At 47.2% G+C, this 22,335-nt stretch overlaps 8 non-coding genes across 8 annotated transcripts; 5 read left to right on the top strand and 3 right to left on the bottom strand.

Moving 5' to 3' along the window:
- Positions 1-1,888: 1,888 nt before the first annotated feature.
- Positions 1,889-1,960, bottom strand: trnaq-cug (transfer RNA glutamine (anticodon CUG)). Its single transcript has one exon. It is a non-coding gene; the product is annotated as a tRNA-Gln (tRNA).
- Positions 1,961-2,734: 774 nt separating this feature from the next.
- Positions 2,735-2,806, bottom strand: trnaq-cug (transfer RNA glutamine (anticodon CUG)). Its single transcript has one exon. It is a non-coding gene; the product is annotated as a tRNA-Gln (tRNA).
- Positions 2,807-5,084: 2,278 nt separating this feature from the next.
- Positions 5,085-5,156, bottom strand: trnaq-cug (transfer RNA glutamine (anticodon CUG)). The gene has a single exon. It is a non-coding gene; the product is annotated as a tRNA-Gln (tRNA).
- A 6,379-nt stretch (positions 5,157-11,535) lies between these two features.
- trnaq-cug (transfer RNA glutamine (anticodon CUG)) lies at positions 11,536-11,607 on the top strand. Its single transcript has one exon. It is a non-coding gene; the product is annotated as a tRNA-Gln (tRNA).
- Positions 11,608-11,880: 273 nt separating this feature from the next.
- trnaq-uug (transfer RNA glutamine (anticodon UUG)) lies at positions 11,881-11,952 on the top strand. Its single transcript has one exon. It is a non-coding gene; the product is annotated as a tRNA-Gln (tRNA).
- Positions 11,953-16,333: 4,381 nt separating this feature from the next.
- Positions 16,334-16,405, top strand: trnaq-uug (transfer RNA glutamine (anticodon UUG)). The gene has a single exon. It is a non-coding gene; the product is annotated as a tRNA-Gln (tRNA).
- Positions 16,406-19,527: 3,122 nt separating this feature from the next.
- On the top strand, positions 19,528-19,599 carry trnaq-cug (transfer RNA glutamine (anticodon CUG)). Its single transcript has one exon. It is a non-coding gene; the product is annotated as a tRNA-Gln (tRNA).
- Positions 19,600-19,815: 216 nt separating this feature from the next.
- trnaq-uug (transfer RNA glutamine (anticodon UUG)) lies at positions 19,816-19,887 on the top strand. Its single transcript has one exon. It is a non-coding gene; the product is annotated as a tRNA-Gln (tRNA).
- The last annotated feature ends 2,448 nt before the right edge of the window (positions 19,888-22,335 follow it).

Here is a 22,335-nt window from a genome sequence, read left to right as displayed (position 1 = left end):
CATTCATTCTGTACAGGTCCCACCTTCCCCAGAAGAGATCCCAATAATCCAAAAATCTAAAACCTTGCCCCCTGAACCAACTACTCAGCCACGCATTAATCTACCATCTCCTCCTATTCTTGCCTTCACTATCCCGTGGCACTGGCAGCAATCCTGAGACTGCTACCTTTGAGGTCCTGTTCTTCAGCCTTCGGCCTAGCTCCCTAAACTCACTTTTCAAGACCTCATCCTTCTTTCTATCTATGTCGTTGGTACCAACATGTACCACGACTTCTGGCTGCTTTCCCTCCCGCTCAAGAATTCTGTGGCCTGATCAGAGACATCCTAGACCCTGGCAACTGGGTGGCAACATACCATCCTGGATTCTCGCTCACGTCTACAGAACCTCCTGTCTGTTCCCCTGACTATCGAGTCCATTATCACTAACGCCCTCCTTTTCTCCCTTCCCTTCTGAGCAGCAGGACCAGTCCCAGTGTCAGAGACTTGGCTTCCCGATGCACAGTATCAACAGATCTCTCTCCCTCCCTGATGCTCCGCAGTGTTTGAAGCTGCGACTCCCAGCTCATCAATTCTGAGCCGAACTTCCTCCGCCTCATGCACTTACTGCAGATGTCGTCACTGTGAACCACAGCAAGGTCCACTAGCTCACACATCAAGCAGCTACAGCACATCGCCATGCCCTCCATCTGAATTAGTTCTTTTAATTTTTTTTATTTACAGCCTGGTAGCAGGCCCTTCCGGCCCAAAGAGTCCGTGCCGCCCATGTTAAACCCAAAGTAACCTACCCGTGCGTCTTTGCAATGTGGGAGGAAACCGGAGCACCCGGAGGAAACCCACACAGACACGGGAGAACGTACAAACTCCTTACAGACAGTGACGGGAATCGAACCCCGATCTCTGGCGCTGTAATAGCGTCGCTTAACCGTTACGCTACCGTGCCGCCCCTACCTAACTGTAGTCTACTTAAAAATTTATAATAATAACAGTAAACCTGACTCTTCCTTACCGGCTACTCACCAGTGTTGTTGCAGATGGCCTCCGCTTCTTGATGCCGAAGGGAATGATTGACAAGTGGATCCCGCCCAGCCCGTGACCGCTTAAGCCTGTTGAGCGAAAACTCAATCACTCTGCTCACTCTCACTCCGATGCCCGCTCCGAACTCTGAGGTGGATTTTCTTCACACAGAAGGTGGTTGGAATCTGGAACTCGCCCTGAGGGTGAGGTGGAGGCAGGTCCACAGCATTTTACAAGCATTGAGACAAGCAGTTGAATTGCCAAGACATGGAAGCCCAGGGCCTGTTGTTATTCAGCATGAACAGTGAAGTGAACAGATGGGGACGTGTGAACAATCTGACCAGCTGAACAATCTCTTTACCCCACACGGGGCAAAGGATGTGGACGTGTCAGAGATAAATGTACCAAAATCAAAAATGAAAATCAAACCTGACGAAGGGTTTTTGACCTGAAACGTTCGCTCTGTTTCACTTCCCACAGATTCTGCCTGACCCACTGAGTATTTGCAATATTTTCTGTGTTTATTATGAATGTATCGAAACCCCGTTTCCTGTCGGTGAGGGACGTGTAGCTGCACTTTCTCTTGAAACACCACAACAATCTGTAACTCGGTGGAAAGCGGAGATCCGAGGTCGAGACTGAGATCGGACGACCGAGTGTCGACGCCATTAATTAACACTGTCCACGTAGTTCACCAGAGCTCTCAGCAAAACAGTGTTGCTCACAATTGCGGACCACACCAGCAGCAAGTATGACTTCTGCTGATTTACCACCACAAAGGAAAAAGCTATCGACAAAAGATCAAGACTCCCATCGCCCTCAGGGAGATCAGCCTTTTACCTTGAATGTTCGAAATTTACCAACAGCAGCAGTGAGGTTCCACCGAGATTCGAACTCGGATTGCTGGATTCAGAGTCCAGAGTGCTCACCATTTCACCATGGAACCGGCACACTCTCAATGTCACTCCACCTCCCCACCATCAGAACCGGAGGGGCTTGTTACCGGGTGTAAAGTTGTTTCAAGCCAAGAATGACCGACCTCAGTCAAGAAGTGAATGATTCCAAGCCCCATATGTTTGGACTGAGACTTGACATGAAACACAGACGGTACAGTAGAGGAACTGGCCCATGATACCCGCACCTAACATGATGCCAAATAAAACGAAATCTCTTCTGTCTGTACATGATCCATATCCCTCCATTCCCTGCATACCCATGGATCTAACAGCCTCCCAAGCGCCACGATCATATCAGCTTCAACCACGAGCCCTGGCAGCCCGTTCCAGGCACCTACCTCTCTCTCCGACACTCCAGAGAAAACAACTCAAGTTTGTCCAACCTCTCCTTTTGCCCCATACCCTCCAATCCAGGCAGCATCCTGCACACTTCTGCACTCTTTCCAAAGCCTCCAAATCATTCCTGTAATGGGGAGACCAGAATTTCACACAACTCTGTAAGTGCGGCCTAACCAAAGTTTTATACAGCTGCAACATGACTTTCTGACCCTAATCGTTGATGCCTCAACCAATGAAGGCAAGCGTGCCAAACACATTTACCACCCTATCACGAAGTTATGGCCTTGGACCACAAGATCCCTCTGTACATCAGTGAATGAAAAGAATCACAGGGAAAGCTCAGGTGGCTACTTTGGTTCACCAAAAGTTCAGAGGCACAACCTCTGGATGCATCCGCTAGGGCAGCACAGCACTTGACAGCAAACAGGTTCCACCGAGATTTGAACTCGGATCGCTGGATTCAGAGTCCAGAGTGCTCACCATTACACCATAGAACCACAGCAAACGCTGACTGCTTTTCCTGGTCCAACCCTGTACACTTGGGCTGAGGTGATAAGAAACTTCTCGCCCTGTGGAGCGATGAAGATGCAGCAACGTGTCAGTGTGGACATCATTCAGCACTATCGACACTGTGGTATAATGTGTGAAGCGAGTTTGTGACATTATCCTCACACAGGATGGGGGCAGGGTCAGGTGATCCAGACCGCTGTGGTTATACAGCAGCACTGTGTAAATGTGGTTCAGGCTGGTTTTGTGATGTAGAATCTTGAGGAAGTCCGGTGTGAAGTGAGTACCGGCAAGAGACGCTGACCACCTCACCGGACAGGTCAGAGGATTAATGGGGAGTGTGAAGAGAAGCTCTCCAGTGTACAAAAACAAGGAGGGACAATACGGGTTCAGGATGTGGCTGGATTCCTTCTGCACCTGATCACCACAACAACAGCAGAACAATGCATCCAAGTCCTCACCACAGGACACTTCGATGCAGGTACCTGCTCTGACCAGGGCAGACATGGACTTGTGTACATGACAATAAACTTGACTTTGATTTTGACATCTCCTGCTGTTGACACAATTTAAAACTTCCTGCCAATGAAAGGCCACCGACCCTGTACACCTTGGTAACCCTGTTGCATCAGCTGCTCATCCAATCACAGCCCTAGGTAATGAGCGCGACATCCTCCATACACCAGACTACAGATCACAGTGCTCAGGCATTTGTAAGTTGGATAAATCCACCAGTACTGATACATGTTCTAGGGTGCATTATCACACAACTGTTCACCCTTGGTAAATGACCCCAGTCCACTTCACAGCCCAGAGTCAAATTTGGGCAGCATTGTCTCTGAGAAGTGCTGACATCATTCATTCCGGGCCTTGAAAGGAGTAACCATCCCCTTTCAGTAGTGAGAACTTGTCTGAGGGGAGAGTGCAGGTTTCATGGTACAATGGTGACCACTCTGGGCTTTGAATCCAGTAACCTGAGTTCAAATCTCAGTGGAAGATCGATGCTTGTCACCTGCTGCATATTTCTTTTCAGACAAGAAAAAATATCCGCAGTCAAGATGGGACAGGGCTCAAGACCCATGAATTGGACTAAAGCCTTGAATAGTATGTTAATATGGTGTAAAACAGCGATCGGTACTGGGACCTTGGGTATTTGCGATAGATATCAGTGACTTGGATGTGAATGTGGAAGGTGCGATGAGTAAGTTTGCAGATGACGTGACATAAAATTTGGTGGTGATGTGGATAATGAGCAAGGTTATCTCAGGCTACAGCAGGATACAGATCGGTTGGAAAGTTGGGCATAGTGTTGGCCGATGAATTTAATCCTGACAAGTGTGAGGTGATGTGGTTGGCAGGTCATCTAGGGGTGGGACGTGTCCGATAAATGGTGGGTCACCAGGGAATGTTGCAGAGCAGTGAGACGTTGGGGTCCATGTCCATCCTACCTTCAAAATGGCAACACAGGTGGCTAGGACGGTGAAGAAGACGGATGGAATGTGTGCCAGTTTTGGTCAGGGCACAGAACACAGGAGTTGTGATATTAAGTTGTAACTTTGTGAGTGAGGCCACACTTGAGGAATTGTGTGCAGTTCTCGTCTCCACGATATATAAAGGACGTGATTGCACTGGAGAGCGTGTAGAGGAGACTCACCAGGATGTTGCCTGGATTGGAGGACTTTAGTTAGGGGAGAGATTGGACAGGCTGGGCTGGTGTTCCCTGGAGTGGTGAGAGGTGACCGTATAGAGGTGTATAAGATTATGATAGGCAGAGAAAGTGCGGATGGTCAAAATCTTTTTCCCATGCTTGAGGATCAAGAACAAGAGGGCACAGATTTAAAATGGGAGGAATGAGGCTTAAAGGGGATCTGAGGAGTGAGTTTTTTATACAGAGTGGGTGATATCGGAACACGCTGCTGGAGGAAGGGGTGGAATCAGACCAGCACCACATTGAAGGGACATTTACAGAAACACCTAACAGACAGACCCAGAAGGACACGGCCCTAATTCAGATAGATGCTGAGGCCGGACCACTGAGTGTCGACTGTTGTATGCACTATGTTCACCAGAACACTCTACAAAACACTGTTGTTCACAGCCCCGGACCACACCAACAGCAGGCCTGTCTTCTGCCGATTCAGCAACACAGAAGGCTGCCTGAGGTTATTAATTAAAATCAAAACACAAGAACTGGACTCTCATCTCTGCCAGTAAGCCCAGACTTTCAACTTGCATGCCCTAAATGAACCAACTTGCCAACAAGCAGTAGGGTTCCACCGAGATTTGAACTCGGATCGCTGGATTCAGAGTCCAGAGTGTTCGCCATTACACCATGGAAACAGAGCAAATGCTGACTGCTTTTCCTGGCCCAACCCTGTACATAAAGTCGTAGAGTCATAGAGCACCACAGCACAGAAACAGGACCTTCAGCCCATCTAGTCCTGATCTTCTGCCCGGTCCCATCTACCTGCACCCTGATCATATCCTTCCAAACTCCTCCTATCCATGTACCTATCCAAACCTCTCTTAAATGTTGTAGTTGAACCCAAATCCACCACTTCTGTTGGCAGCTCGTTCCACACTCGCACCACCCTCTGAATGAAGAAGTTCTTCCTTCAGATTCCCCTTAAATATTTCACCTTTCACCATAAACCTATGACCTTTAGTTCTAGTCTCAATCAACCTCAGGGGGAAAAGCCTAAATGAATTCACACTATCTCTATCCCTCATAATTTTTTATACCTATCTAAGATCTCCCCTCATTCTCCTGCGCTCCACGAAATAAAGTCCTAACTTATTCAACCTTTCCCTGTAACTCAGGTCCTCAAGTCCCGGCAACATCAGTGTAAATTTTCTCTGCACCCTTTCAATCTTATTGATATTTTTCCTGTAGGTAGTTGACCAGAACTGCACACAATCCTCCAAATTTGGCCTCACCAGCGTCTTGTACAAATTAAACATAACATCCCAACTCCTGTACTCAATGCCCAAATTTACGAAGGCCAAAGTTCCAAAGGCTCATTCTGTGACCTTATATACTAGCTGTGATGCCACTTTCAAGGAAGTATGGACCTGTATTCCCAGGTCCCTTCGTTCTCCCGCACACTTCTTCCGCTAAGCCAATGTCGAATCCAATTGACTACCTCATCCTGAATGACAAGCGACTTAACCTTCTAGACCAACCTCCCATTTGAGACTTTGTCAAAGGGTTTGCTAAGGTACATGTAGTAGACAATGTCCACTGATTTTCCCTAACCAACCTTCCTGGTAACACCTCGAGAAACTATAAGATTGGTTAGATATGACCTATCACGCACAAAGCCATGTTGACTATCCCTAATCAGGCCCTGTCTATCCAGATACTTATATATCCTGTACCTTAGAATACCTTCCAATAATTTAGCCACAACTTACGTCAGGCTGACAGGCCTATAATTTCCCCGCTTATTCTTAGAGCCGTTCTTGAACAACAGAACTTTAGCTGCCCACCAGTCCTCCGGCACCTCACCGGTGGCTATGGACGTTTTACATTTGGGCTGAAGCAGCATGAAAGTCTCCCTGTACTCTCATGTTTACAAGCCAATTCATCTAAAACCACACTAAACATGTTATGCATGTTAGTTATAAGAATGAGAATGGTACAAGTTTCATAGCAAATTAGGGTGGATAAGTCCCCAGGACTGAGGACATGTTTCCCAGATTGGTGTGGGAGACAACGGAGCAGATGGCTGGAGCTCTGGCGGAGACTTCACTGGCCACAGATCAGCGACCAGGTGATTGGCAGTGAACAAATGTGCTCCTTTATACAGGACGGGCCACAGGGAAAAGCCAGGTAGTTAAGGGTCAGTAAATCTTACATCCCTGGTCGGGAAATTATTGAAAGAAGTTCCAAAGTAGAGGATTTATTTAGGCAGGAATTGCTCAGGGATAGTCAGCACGGCTTTGTTTATGGGACATCCAGTCTCAGTAATTTGACTGAATGTTTTGAAGAGGTAACTGCATATATTCATGAGAGCAGTTCAGTAGACGCCGGAGTTTAGAAACAGAATCAGATTTTTTTATCACTGACTTATATGACGTGAAATGTGTTGTTTTGCAGCAGCAGTTCAGGGCCAAGACATTATATGGCAGAGGGGAATAGGCTGTCCCTGAAACATCGTGTGTGGATCTTCAGGCTCCTGTACCTGCTCCCCGATGGCAGTAACGAGAAGAGGGCAGGTCCCGGATGGTGAAGGTCCTTAGTGATTGATGCCACCTTCTTGAGGTACTGTATCTTGAAGATGTCGTCGGTGGTGGGGAGGGTTGTGCCCGTGATGGAGCTGGCTGAGTCTACAATGCTCTGCAGCCTCTCGCGATCCTGTACATCGGACCTCAGTACCAGGGGGTGATGCAACCAGTCAAAATGCTCTCCACTGTACGTCTATAGAAATTTGTAAGTCTTTGGTGACATATCGATTCTCCTCGATCTCCTAATGGTGCCGCTGGCGTGCCTTCTTCGTGATTGCATCATTGCATTGGGGCCAGGATAGATCCTCTGAGATGTTGACACCCAGGAACCTGAAACTGATCAACCTTTCCACCGCTAATCCCTCAATGAGGACTGGTGCGAGCTTTCTCAACTTCCTGAAAACCGCAATCAATTCCTTGGTCATGCTGACGTTGAGTGAGAGGTTGTTGTTGCAACACCACTCGACAAGCCGAACTATCTCACTCCTGTACACTTCCTCGTCGCCATATGCGATTCTGCCAACAACAGCGGTGTCATCGGAAAATTTAGAGATGGTGTCTGATCTGTGCCTAGTCACACAGTCATGAGTGTAGAGGCAGTAGAGCAGTGGGCTAAGCACGCATCCTGGAGGTGCGTCTGTGTTGATTGTCAGCGAGGAGGAGATGTTGTTACCGATCTACACCGACTGTGGGATAAGTGTAGGAACGTCAAGGATCCATTTGCAGAGGGAGGTACAGAGGCCCAGGTTTTTAAGGTTGGCGATTAGTATTGAGGGGATGATGGTGTTGAACGCTGAGCTGTAATCGATAAACAGCAGACTGACATAAGTTTTTCAGTTGCCTAGGTGCTCCAAAACAGAGTGGAGGGCCTGTGAGATTGCGTCCACCGTGGATCTGTTGTGGCGGTAGGCAAAATGAAGCGGGTCCAGGTCCTTGCTCAGGCAGGAGTTAATTATAGCCATGACCAACCTCTGAAAGCACTTCACTACAATAGATGTGAATGCTACTGGGCAATAGTCATTGAGGCAGCTCACCCTGCTCTTCTTGGGCACCGGTATGAGTGCTGCCCTTTTGAAGCAGGTGGGGACGTCAGACCGCAGCACTGAGTGGTTGATAATGTCCTTGAACATTTTGAAGGCCTTGACAAGGCCCAGCATCATCGGCTGGTGCAAACGTTTAGAGCACATGGGACCCAGGGCAGGTTTAAGGTGAGAGGGGAGACATTTAATAGGAAGCTGAGGGGCAACCTGTTCACCCGTAAGGTGGTCCGTATATGGAATGAGGTTTCGGCACATATATTAACAACATTTAAAAGGTACTTGGACGGGTACATGGAGAGGAATGGTTTCGAGGGACAGTCAAAATCTTTTTCCCATGGTTGGGATAAACAACAAGAGGGCACAGGTGCCCTGCGTCCCATAAGCTCTAACCGACATCATCAACCTCTCACTGCTGCGGACTGACGTCTCCTACTGCTTCAAAAGTGCAGCACTGATACTGGTACCCAAGAAGAGCAGGGCGAGCTGCCTCAATGACTATCGCCCGGTAGCATTCACATCTACTGTAGTGAAGTGCTTTCAGAGGTTGGTTATGGCTAGAATTAACTCCTGCCTGAGCAAAGACCTGTACTCGCTGCAATTTGCCTACCACTACAACAGGTCCACAGTGGATGCAATCTCACTGGCTCTCCAACTCAGCTTTGAAGCATCCAGACGACTGCAAAACATACGCCAAGCTGATGTTTATCGATTACAGTTCAGTGTTAAACATCATCATCTCCTCAATACTAATCACCAACCTTCAAAACCTGGGCCTCTGTACCTTCCTCTTCAACTGGATCCTTGACGTTCTTACACTTATCCCACAGTCGGTGTAGATCGGTAACAACATCTCCTCTTCGCTGACGATCAACACAGACGCACCTCCAGGATGCCCACTGCTCGACTCTCTCTACACTCATGACTGTGTGGCTAATCACAGCTCAAACACCATCTATAAATTCGCCGATGATGATAGCACTGTTGTTGGCAGAATCTCAGATGGCAATAGGGAGGTTTACAGGCGTGAGATAGATCGGCTGGTTGAGTGGTGTCACAATAACAACCTTACACTCCATATCAGCAAGACCAAGGAATTGATTGTGGACTTCAAGCAGGGGAAGTAGGGAGAAAAAACACCAGTCCTTATTGAGGGGTCAGCGGTGGAAAGGGTGAGCAGCTTCAAGTTCCTGGGTGTAAACATCTCCGAGGATCTATCCTGGGCCCAAGACGCTGTTGCAATCACGAAGAGGGCACATTAGTGACTCACTCATGAGTTTGAAGAGATTCGATACGTCACCAAAGACACATAAATTTCTATAGATGTACAGCGGAGAACATTCTGACTGGTTGCATCACAGCCTGGTATGGAGGCTCCAATGTGTAGGGTTGCAAGAGGCTGCAGAGGGCTTTAGACTCAGCCAGCTCCATCACGGACACAACCCTCTCCACCATCGAGGACATCTTGGAGGTGGTGGCTCAAGAAAGCAGCATCCATCATTAAGGAACCTCACCATCCGAGATTGCCCTCTTCTGATTACGACCATCGGGGAGGAAGTACAGGAGCCTGAAGACCCACACAATGATTCAAGGACAGCTTCTTCCCCTCTGCCATCAGATTTATGAACAGTCCATGAACCCATGAACTCTGCTTTATTTTAAACTATTTATTTATTTTGTAATTTATAGTAACATTATGTCTTGACTGTACTGTTGCTACAAAACAGCAAATTTCACGTCATATGTCAATGATAATGAATTTGATTGTGATTTGGATTCGAAACTCCAGAATCTACTGAAATACCCTCATGTACGTGTGTAGTTACCTCTTCAAAAATTCAGTCAAATTACTGAGACTGTATGTCCCATAAACAAAGCCTTGTTGACTATCCCTGACCAATTCCTGCCTAATTAAATCCTGTCCTTTGGAACTTATTTTAATGATTTCCCTGCCAGGGATGTAAGACTTACCGACCTTTAGCTACCTGGCTTTTCACTGTGGCCCGTCCTGTATAAAGGAGCACATTTGTTGACTGACAGTCACCTGGTTCCTGATCTGTGGCCAGTGAAGTCTCCGTAAGAGCTCCAGCTATCTGCTCCGTTGTCTCCCACACCAGCCTGCGAAACTTCTCCTCAGCCCTGGGGACATCCACCCTTATTTGCTGTAAAACATGTAAGATTTCCTGATTTTTATAACTAACATGCGTAACATGTTCATTGTGGTTTTAGATGAATTGGCTTGTAAACATGAAAGTACAGGGAAACTTTCATGCTGCTTCAGCCCAAGTGTAAAATGTCCTTAGCCATGGGTGAGGTGCCGGAGGACTGGAGGACAGCTAATGTTGTTCTACTGTTCAAGAAAGGCTCAAAGAATGAGTGGGGAATTTCTGGCCGGTGAGCCTGACGTCAGTTGTGGGTAAATTATTGGAAGGTATTCTAAGGGACAGGATATATAAGTATCTGGATAGACAGGGCCTGATTAGGGATAGTCAACGTGCCTTTGTGCGTGGTAGGTCATGTCTAACCAATCTTATAGAGTTTATCGAGATGTTACCAGGAAGGTTGATGAGGGAAAGACAGTGAATGTTGTCTACTACATGGACCTTTGACAAAGTCCCACATGGGAGGTTGGTCCAGAACTTTCAGTCACTTGGCATTCAGGATAACGTAGCCAACTGGAGTCAACATTGGCTTAGTGGGAGAAGGGTGCGGTAGAACAGAGGGACCTTGGAATACAGGTCCATGGTTTCATGAAAGTGGAATCACAGGTAGATAGGGTCATAGAATGAGCTTTTGGGCACGTTGGCCTTCATAAATCTGGGCATTGAACACAGGAGTTGGGATGTTATGTTGAATTTGTACAGGACGTTGGTGAGGCCAAATTTGGAGGATTGTTTGCAGTTCTGGTCACCAACCTACAGGAAAGATCTCAATAAGTTCAAAGGGTGCGGAGAAAATTTACACTGATGTTGCCGGGATTGAGGACTTGAGTTATAGGGAAAGGTTGAATAGATTCGGACTTTATTCCGTGGAGCACAGGAGAATGAGGGGATATCTAACAGATGTTTTCAAAGTTATGAGGTATAGATAGGGTGAATGCACGCAGGAGTTTTTCCCTCAGGTTGGGTGTGATTAAAACTAGAGGTCATAGGTTTAAGGTGAAAGGTGAAATATTTAAGGGGTATCTGAGGGGGATCTTCTTTACCCAGAGGGTGGTACGAGTGTGTAATGAGCTGCCAGTGGAGGTGGTGGATGTGGGTTCAATTGTAACATTTAGAAGAGGTTTGGATAGGTACATGGATGAGAGAGGTTTGGAGGGATATGGTCCAGGTGCAGGTGGATGGGACTACGCAGAAGATCAGGACTAGATGGGCCGAAGGGCCTGTTTCTGTTCAGTGGTGTTCTATGACTCTTATGACAGGGTTGGGCCAGGAAAAGCAGTCAGTGTTTGCTGTGGTTCCATGGTGTAATGGTGAGCACTCTGGACTCTGAATCCAGCGATCCGAGTTCAAATCTCGGTGGAACCTGTTTGCTGTCAAGTGCTGTGCTGCCCTTACAGATGGATGCAGAGGTTGTGCCTCCGAACTTTTGATGAACCAAAGCAGCCATCTGAGCTTTCGCTGCAATTTGTTTCATTCAAGGTCTCAGTCCAACTCCATGGGTCCTGAGATCTTTCCCTTCTTGGCTGACATCGCTCATTCTTGGTTTGAAACAAGTTTACACCCGATGACAAGCCGGTTCAGCTGGAATGAGAAGATATGATAGTGGTGAGGTGGAGTGACATTGATTGGAGGTGTGCAGGTTCCATGGTGTAATGGTGAGCACTCTGGACTTTGAATCCAGCGATCCGAGTTCAAATCTCGGTGGAACCTTACTGCTTGTTGGCAAGTTGGTAAATTTAGAGCATGCAAGTTGAAAGTCTGGGCTTACTGGCAGAGATGAGAGTCCAGCTCTTGTGTTTTGATGTTATTTAGTAACCTCAGGCAGCCTTCTGTGCTGATGAATCAGCAGAAGACAATCTTGCTGTTGGTGTGGTCCAGGACTGTGTACAACAGTGTTTTTTTAGAGTGTTCTGGTGAACGAGTTTTCATAAAACAGTCGACACTCAGTGGTCTGGCCTCAGTAAGTAAACAGTTTGTTCGCAGACAAGCGCAGAAACAGTTCACAGACCTTTCCAGTGAATTACAGGCTGTTGTGAGTCTAATACAGAAAGGGCAGCCACGCACCCTGTGTGGGCAGACAACGAGTCCTTGTTACATTCGTCACTCGGACATCGACATCTTTTGCTCCCGATGTAAGTCTTACTTCTCTGAGAGGGAAATTATTAAAGGGAAAGGATTGATCAAGACTTGGAAAGGCAGGGATTGCTTAGCGATGGTAAGTGTGGCTTTGTTCATGGGAAATCCAGCCTCAGTAATCTGATTGAATGTTTTGAAGAGGTAATTAAGTTTATTCACGAGGACAGTTCAGTCGACGTTGGACTTCACTGAGGCCTTTGACAAGGACCGGCGTTATAGACTGAACCAAACGTTTCGAGTCCATGGGAACTAGGGCAGGTTGGATCCAACATTGACTTGGTAACATGATGCAGGGGGTGGGGGAGGTTTTGCGTTTCTGACTGTAAGTCAGTGACCAGCGGTCATGGAGTCGTTGTGTTGTACAGCACAGATATGGGCCCTTCGGCCCACCACATCCATGCCAACCATTTTCCCATCCACACTACTCCCATCTGCCTGCATTAGGGCCGTGTCCTTCTGTGTCTGTCTGTTAGGTGTTTCTGTAATGTTCCTTCAACGTGGTGCTGGTCTGATTCCACCCCCTCCTCCGGCAGATCGCTCCTATATCACCCACTCGCTTTGTAAAATATTACCCCTCAGGTCCCGTTTAAACCTCCTTCCTCCCACCCTAAATCTGTGCCCTCTTGTTGTTGATCTCCAACCATGGCAAAAAGATTTTGAACATCCTCCAAACTGTTCCTGCCCATGTACCTGTCCCAGTACCTTTTATATGTTGTTCGTGTACCTGCCTCGACCGCTTCCTCTGGCAGCTTGTTCCATATACGTGCCCCGCTCTGGGTGAACATGTTGTCCTTCAGCTTCCTATTAAATGTCTCCTCTCTCACCTTAAACCTCAGCCCTCAAGTTCTCCATTATTCAACCCTGGGAAAAAGACTGTGGACATTCACCGCATCTCTGTCCCTCACAATTTTATGCACAAACGATACATTCCTCATTCCCAAACGAGACAATGAAGAAAGTCAGAACATACTGAACCACTCTCCATAACTCAATCCCTTGACTCCCAGAAACATCCCCATGAATTCCTCTGCACTCTTTCCAGCATAATGACATATTTCCTACATCAGGGATACCAAAACTGAACACAATATTCCAAATTCAGCCTCACCAAACTCTTCCAACATAACATCCCAACTTCTATACTCTGTGCCCTGACTGATGAAGGCCAACGTGCCAAAAGTCTTCTTCACCACCCTGTCTACCTGTGACGGCACTTTCAGGGAACCATGTAGCTGTATTCCTAGGTGTCTTTGTTCTACAACACCGCCCAGGGTCCTACCGTTCACTGTGAAAGTCCTATTCTCATTTGTCTTCCCAAAATGCAACACCTCACACTTATCTGAATTAAACTGCATTTGCAGTTCCTCGGTCCACGTACCCAGCTGATGAAATCCTGATAAAAATCTTCGCTGCCAATGACTGCACCTATTTTAGTATCGTCTAGAAACTTGTAACTTCATATCCAAATCATAGATATAGATGACAAATTTCATTGGGCCCAGTACCGAGCCCTGGGGAACTTCACTAGTCACGGGCTTCCAGTTTGAAAATAACAACCTTCTACCATCACCCTCCTACCATCAAGCTAATACTGTATCCAATCTGCCAGCTCTCCTTGGCTCCCATGCGATCTAACTTTCCACAGCAGCCTACCATGCGGAACCTTATCAAAGGCCTTACTGAAGTCCATATAGAACACATCTATCACCCTGCCCTCATCAACCTTCTTGGTTACTTCTGCAAAACTCAATCAAATTCGTAAGACATGATGCCCCACAGACAAAGCCATGCTGACTAGCCCAAGTCAACCCCTTTCTTTCCAAATGTTTGTACATCTTATCCTTTAGACTCCCCTCCAGTAACTTACCTACCACAGATGTTAGACTCACTGGTCCATAGTTCCCAGGTTTACCTTTGCAGCCTTTCTTAAATAAAGGCACAACATCAGCCACCCTCCAGTCTTCCGACACTTCACCCGTCACAAACGATGATGCAAGTATCTCAGTCAGGGCTTTTGCAATTTCTTCTCCAGATTCCCACAGTGTTCTTGGATATACCCGATAAAACCCTGGAGATTTTTCAACCTTCATACATTTGAAGACACCCAGCACCTCCTCTGCTGTAATACAAACTATCCCCAAGACCTCCCATGAACTATCTCAAGGTCCGAAGCCTTCATGTTCTTCTCCACAGTAAAAATAAAGGATAAATATTCATTGAGGACCTCGCCTATCTCCTGTGGCTTCACACAAAGATGTCCACTTTGGTCTTTGAAGGGCCATATTCTCTCTCGATTTACTCTTTCTCTCTTAACATATTTATATAATCTATTTGGTTTATCTTTAATCTTCTCTGCAAATCTATCTCCTGCCCTCTGTTTGCATTTCTGATTTCCTTCTGAAGTGTATTCCTGCATCCCCTCAACTCCTCCAGGGATCCCAGTTGCTTGTACCTGACCGATGTCTCCATTTTCCCGACCAGAAACTCAATATCCCACATAATCCCGTGTTCCCTACACCTGCCAACCTTGCCCTTCACTCTGACAAGGAACATACAGACCTTGAACACTCGATGTCTCACATGTAAAAGACTCCCACTTGTCAGACCTCCCTTTGACCGTAAGAAACATCCTCTGATCAACTTTTGTAAGTTACTAACACTGTCAAAGTATGCCTTGCCGTATTTCACAACTTTAACTTGTGGGCCAGATCTGTCCCTTTCCAAAGCTAATTTAAAACTAATAGAATTGGTCGCAAAATGTTCTCCCAATCACACCTCATTTTTCCAGCCCCATTTCCCAAAAGTACGATCATAGGACATGGAAGAGCACAGGGTCAACCCTTCATCCCACAGTGTCTGCGCCGAACACAATGCCAACTTCAATTAATTCTCTTCTACCTGCACATGATCCATATTCCTCATTTTCCTGCAAGTACATGCGTCCGTCTAACAGCCTCTTAAACCCCTCTATCATATCTGTTTCCACCACCACTCCTAGAAGCCCCTTCCTGACACCTACCGCTGTCTGTGTAAACAACCTGTCACACAAATCTCCTTTAAACTTCGACTCACCACACTCCCCTCCCCCCAAATTAAATGTCTGTCACCTGGTATTTGACATTTCTACCCTGGGAGAAAATTACGCATTTCAGGTAACTCCTTAGCCTCCTTCACTCCAGGAAACACCAGCCCAGCCTATCCAACCTCTCCCCTAACTAAAGTCCTCCAATCCAGGAAACATCCTGGTGAGTCTCCTCCGCACTCTCTCCAGTGCAATCACGTCCTTTCTACATCGTGGAGACCGGAACTGCACACAATTCTTCAAGTGTGTCCTCACTCATAAAGTTGCTATATAATATTGCAACTCTTCTGTTCTGTGCCCTGACCAATGAGGCGCACCTGCTATTCGCCTTCTTCACCGTCCTATCCACCAGTGTTGCCACTTTCAAGGTACGATGGACATGCAACCCAAGGTCCCTCTGCTCTTCAACATTCCCTGGTGCCCCACCATTTATCGGAAACTTCCCATCACAAGATGAACCGCCAAAAGCATCACCTCATACTTGTGAGGAATAAATTCCATCTGTCCACACTCTGCCCAACTTTCCAACTGATATGTCTCCTGCTGTAGCCTAGACAACCTTACTCACTGTCCGGAACACCACTGATTTTCATGCCATCTGCAAACTTACTAATCACACCTTTTACAATCACGTCCACGTCATTAATGTTCGTCAGAAAGAGTAAAGGTCCGGCACCGATCTCTGTGGTACACCACATTCAACCTGTCATTCAAGACTTTTGTGCAATTCATGCATCATAAGAGCAGTCTCGGGTGGGGTCGTTTATCCTTTTCGGGAAAGGAGTTTGCAGCAGGTGACAAGCCCCTCCAGCTGGAATGAAACGTTTTCCTGGTGGGGAGACAGAGACAAGGGACTTGTCAGGGGAGTGTGCAGGTTCCATGGTGTAATGGTGAGCACTCTGGACTTTGAATCCAGCGATCCGAGTTCGAATCTCGGTGGAACCTTCCTGTTGGTGATTTGGCAGTTGGCCAATTTAGGACGTGCAAGTTGACAGGCCGGGCTTCTTGGCAGAGTTGGGGATGTGGTGCGTTGTTCCTTCAGTTATTTAGTAACCCCAGTCTGTCCTTTGTGCTGATAAATCAGCAGAAGGCAGACTTGTTGTCTGGGGCTGTGAACCAGAGTGTTTTGTGGAGCGTTCTGGTGAACTACGTGGACCTTGTTAAAGTCGATACTCAGCGATCAGGTCTCCGTATACAAGCAGTTTGTTCACATCCCTGCGGAGGAACAGCTCACAATCTTTTCCACCGAGTTACAGACTGTTGTGGGTTTTACACAGAGCATGCGGCGACACACTCTGAACTGTCAACTTCCTGGTGTTCACAGCATTTAATACTTCCTACCAGTGAAAAGTCACCGACCCTGTACACCTTAGTAAGCCTGTTGCATCAGCTGTTTCTCCAATCGCAGCCCTGGTTAGTGATCCAGACATCCTCCACACACCAGGCTGCCGGTGACAGTGCTCAGGCATTTGTAAGTTGGATAACTCCACCAGTACTGATACATGCTGTGGTGTGCATTATCACACAACTGTTCACCATTGATAAAAAAAAATCTGCACAGCCCAGGGTCATATTTGGGCAAAATCGTCTCTGAGATGTCCTGGTGTCCTGTGGTGGGGACGTGGGTGCATTGTACTGAGTGTCTGCTGTTGTCGTGGTGATAAGCTGCAGAAGGAATCCAGGCACATCCTGAACACATATTGTCCCTCTCTGTTTTTGTACACTGGAGAGTTTCTCTTCAAACTCCCCATTAATCCTCTGACCGGCCCAGTGAAATTGTCAATGTCTCTGGTCGGTACTCACTTCACACCGGACTTCCTCAAGATTCTGCATCACAAAACCAGCCTGAACCAGGTTTCAACAGTGCTGCTGTATAACCACAGTGGTCTGGGCCACCTGACCCTGAAGATGCTCACTGTCACTCTGTAACTCTGATACCCTCCCATCCTGTGTGAAGATGATGTCACAAACTCACTTCACACATTATACCACAGTGTCGGTAGTCATGAATGATGTCTACACTGACACGTAGATGCATTTTCATCCCTCCACAGCGGTATAATTTTCTCGTCACCTCAGCACAAGTGTACAGGTTTGGGACAGGAAAAGCAGTCAGCGTTTGCTGTGGTTCCATGGTGTAATGGTGCGCCCTCTGGACTCTGAATCCAGCGATCTGAGTTCAAGTCTCGGTGGAACCTGTTTGCTGTCTGGTGCTGTGCTGTCCTTGCGGATGCATCCAGAGGTTGTGTCTCTGAACTTTTGATGAACGAAAGCAGCCACCTGAGCTTTCCCTGCAATTCATTTCGTTCAACGTATCAGTCCAACTCCATCTGTCCTGAGATCATTTCCTTGGCTTGAGTTTACACCCTGTGACCATCTCCACTCAGCAGAGTGAACATGACGGAGGGTGTGCAGGTTCCATGGTGTAATGGAGAGCAATCTGGACCTTGAATCCAGCGATCCGAGTTCATATCTCGGTGGAAGCTTACTGCTTGTTGACAAGTTGGTATATTTTGGGCATGCAAGCTGAAAACTTGGGATGGTTTGCAACTTGTTGATTGTCGCTGTTTTGTCTTGATGTTAATTAAGAATCTCAACCGCCCATATATTGCTGCTAAATCAGCAGAAGTCATGTCTGCTGCTGATGTGGTCGAGAGATGTAAAAACAGTGTTTTTTCTGAGCGCTCTGGTGAACTAAGTGGACAGTGTTAAACAACAGACTCAATACTCAGTTGTCTGGTCTGAGGATAAAACATGCCTACCCTGTCCAAGGTATTGCCATGATAGATTGATAGATATTTTTCATTAGTCACATGTGCATCGAAACACACAGTGAAATACATATTTTGCGTAGATTGTTCTGGGGGAAGCCCCCAAGTTCCAGCGCCAACATAGCATGCTCATAACTTCCTAACCTGTATGTCTTTTGGAATGTGGGAGGAAACCGGAGCACCCGGAGGAAACTCGCGCAGACACGGGGAGAACGTACAAACTCCTGACAGATACTGCCGGAATTGAACCCGGGTTGTGAGCAACTGAATGAATAATATTTGGGAGATAATTAAGAGGTGGATATCAAGAGTCTATCAGCAAATTCTAAACCTCTCAAACACGTTCCAACGTAGACTACCTTTCTCGGTTTCCTACTCAGTTCGCTCAACTTGGTCAGCAAGTTGTGGCATTCCCTGAACACTTCCTGCAAATCACTCTTCAATTCCCTTTGATTATCATGTAGAAGGGGGTGGGGCTTCGCTCTCGTCCTCAAATCAGAGAGCCATGCAATTGGTCCATGGTCCTCAAATGTGCAGACTTCACTAATGTCCATGGACCATGTGGAAGCACACAGTAGCCCCTGTTGTCTGGGTGTAAAACAAAAATTGAGCTTCATGATGTTACTCATCAGTCCCATAATTTTATGAGTATTTCCAAACTGGATAAATCCGCCAGCACTGATACATGTTGTGCTATACATTATCACACACAGTTCACTCTTAGTAAATTATCCCAGTCCACTTCACAGCCCAGAGACATATTTGGGCAGGATCGCCTCTAAGACATCTTGGTATCGTGTGGTGAGGATGTAGTTGCTTGGTCTGTGGATCTGCTGTTGTCGTGGTGATCAGGTGCAGAAGGAATCCAGGCACATCCTGAATCCGTATTGCCCCTCTCTGTTTTTGTACACTGCAGATTTTCTCTTGACACTCCCTATTAATCCTCTGACCTGCCCAGTGAGGTGGCCAGTGTCTCTGGTTGGTACTCACTTCACTCTGGATTTCCTCAAGACTCTGCATCACAAAACCAGCCTGAACTACATTTGAACTACCACAGCGGTCTGGACCACCTGACTCTGTAGATCTCACTGTGACTCTTTAACTCTGATACCCTCCCATCCTGTGTGAGGATAATGTCACAAACTCACCTCACACATTACGTCAGTGTCGGTAGTCCTGAATGATGTCACACTGACACGTTGTTGCATCTTTATCGCTCCATAGGGGGATACATTTCTTGTCACTTCAGTGTAAGTGAATAGTATTGTGTGAAGAAAAGCAGTCAGCATTTGCTGTGGTTCCATGGTGTAATGGTGAGCACTCTGGACTCTGAATCCAGCGATCCGAGTTCAAGTCTCGGTGGAACCTGTTTGCTGTCAAGTGCTGTGCTGCCCTTGCGGATGGATGCAGAAGTTGTGTCTCTGAACTTTTGATGAACCAAAGCAGCCACCTGAGCTTTCCCTGTGATTCGTTTCTTTCAAGGTCTCAGTCCAACTCCATCGGTCCTGAGATCATTTCCTTGTCTTGAGTTTGCACCAGGTGACCATCCGTTCTCGGCAGAGTGAACACGACTGAGGGTGTGCAGGTTCCATGGTGTAATGGTGAGCACTCTGGACTTTGAATCCAGCGATCCGAGTTCAAATCTCGGTGGAACCTTAATGCTTGTTGGCAGTTGGTGCATTGAGCGCATGCATGTTAAAAACCTGGGATTGTTGGCAGAGATGACGTTGTCGCTGTTTTGTCTTGATGTTAATTAAGAACCTGAGGCCAGACATTTTGTGCTGATAAATCAGCAGACGTCAGGCTTGCTGCTGATGGCGTCCAGAGATGTGAACAATTGTGTTTTGCTGAGCGCTCTGGTGAACTAAGTGAACAGTGTTAAACAACAGACTCGACACTCAGTGGTCTGGTCTCAGGATGCAACCCGTCTACTCTGCCCAAGCTGTTGCCATGAGCAACTGAATGATGACTAATATTTGGGATATAGATCCACTTCAGGGGTAGCTATTAACGGTCAATCCACAATTGCTCAATCTCTTTCACCATGTTCTAACCTAGACTTCCTTGCTTGGTTTCCTCCCCAGTTCTGTCAACCGGATCTGCAAGTTGTTGTATTGAATAATGAGTGTTAAAAAATAAAGGAATAACGAGGTAGTGTTCAGGGGGTCATGGACCATTCAGAAATCTGATGGCCTAGGGGATGAACGTGTTTCTGAATCTTTGAGTGTGGGCTTTCAGGCTCCTGTAACTGCCCCCTGATGGTAGTATTGAGAAGATGGCATGTCCCGGATGGTGAGGATCCTCAGTGATGGATGCCGCCTTCTTGAGGCACAGCCTCTTGAAGACGTCCTCGATAGTGAGGAGAGTTCTGCCCGTGATGGATCTGGATGAGTCTACAACCTTCTGCAACCTTATGGAGCCTCCGTACCAGGCGGTGATGCAACCAGTCAGAAAGCTCTCCACTGTAAACCTGCAGAAAGTTGCAAGAGCTTTTGGTGACATACCAAATTTCTTCAAGCCCTGAACGAAGTAGAGCCGCTGTCGTGTCTTCTTCGTGACTGCATAAATGTGTTGGGTCCAGGATAGATCCTCGGAGATGTTGACGCACAGAAACTTGAATCTGCTCACGCTTTCCACCGTTGACCCCTCAGTGAGGACTGGTGTATGTTCTTGTAACGTTCCCTTCCTGAAATCCACAAAAAAATCCCTTGGTCTTGCTGGCGGTGAGTGCCAGGTTGTTGTTGCAACACCACTCAAGCAGCCGATCTGCCTCACCCCGTACTCCCATAATCATATGAGCATTCCTTTGTTGGACAAATCCAGCAGTACTGACACTCTTTGTGATGTACATTATCACACAACTGTTCACCCTTGGTAAATAATCCCGGACCACTTCAAACCCCAGAGTCATATTTGGGCAGGGTCATCCCTGAGAAGTCCTCGTGTCTTGTAGTGAGCATACGGCGGCATTGAGCTGTGGATCTGCTGTTGTGTGGTGATCAGGTGCACATTGCAAAGGGATCCAGACATATCCTGAACTCATGTTGCCCCTCTTGTACACTGGAGACTCTCTCTGAGTTTCTTTCAACCTCCCCACGGAGGTGGTCACTACTTCTGCTCAACGCCTTCACTTGACATTTCACTTCATGGATTTGTAGAGTTACACATCATGGGAACTGGCCCTTCGGCCCAACTTGTCCATGCTGACCAAGGTGCCGACTAAAGCCAGTCCCATTTGCCTGTGTTTGGCCCATATCCCTCTCAACCTTTCCCATCCATGTCCCCGTCAAAATGTCCTTAATATGTTGTAACTATACCCGCCTCCACCACTTCCTCTGGCTGCTCGTTACACAGACCTATCACCCTCTGGGTGAAACACTTACTCCTCAGATCCCCTTTAAATCTTTCCCCGTTCACCTTACACCTGTGTCCTCTACTCCGTGAAGAAGAGAGCGACCATACACCCTATCTATGCCCTTCATCATTTTAAAAACCTCTCGAAGGTCACTGCTCAGCCTCCTGTGCTCCAGGGAAAACAATCCCAGCAGATCCAATATCTCCTCATAACTCACCCCCCAGGCCATGCAACATTCTCGTGAATATTTTCTGCACCTTCTCTCACTTCATTCCCTACTTCCTCCAGTGTGGTGACCAGAAGAGCACGAATCTTTCCAAGTGCAGCCTAACCCCTGATCAGTACAACTGTAACTTGATGTTGCAAGTCCTATACCCAGCGCCTCGGCCGATGGGGGCACGCAAACCTCACGCCTTCTACTCCACTCTGTCTACTTGCGTCGCCACTTTCAGGAACAATGTATTGTAGCCCAAGGTTTGACTGTTCAATACCAGTCCCCAGGGCCCTGACATTCACTATATTTCGTCTCAGATATTCACTGAAGGAATGTGGGGCCTTAACAGGCTGAGCCAGCATTTAATTTCCCGTCCCCAGCTGCCCGTGGGAAGGTGGTGGCGAGCTGCCTTCTTGAACCGCTGCAGTCCTTGAGGTGTGGATGTCCCCAAAGTGCTGTTAGGGAGGGAGTTCCAGGTCTTCAACCCAGTGACGTTGAAGGAACGACGATTTATTTCCAAGTCAGGATGGTGTGT

This window comes from Pristis pectinata, chromosome 37 (assembly GCF_009764475.1).
Source record: "Pristis pectinata isolate sPriPec2 chromosome 37, sPriPec2.1.pri, whole genome shotgun sequence".
NCBI lineage: Eukaryota > Metazoa > Chordata > Chondrichthyes > Rhinopristiformes > Pristidae > Pristis > Pristis pectinata.
The sequence above is the reverse complement of the archived record's forward strand: the minus strand, read 5'-3'. Positions and strand labels throughout refer to the sequence as shown.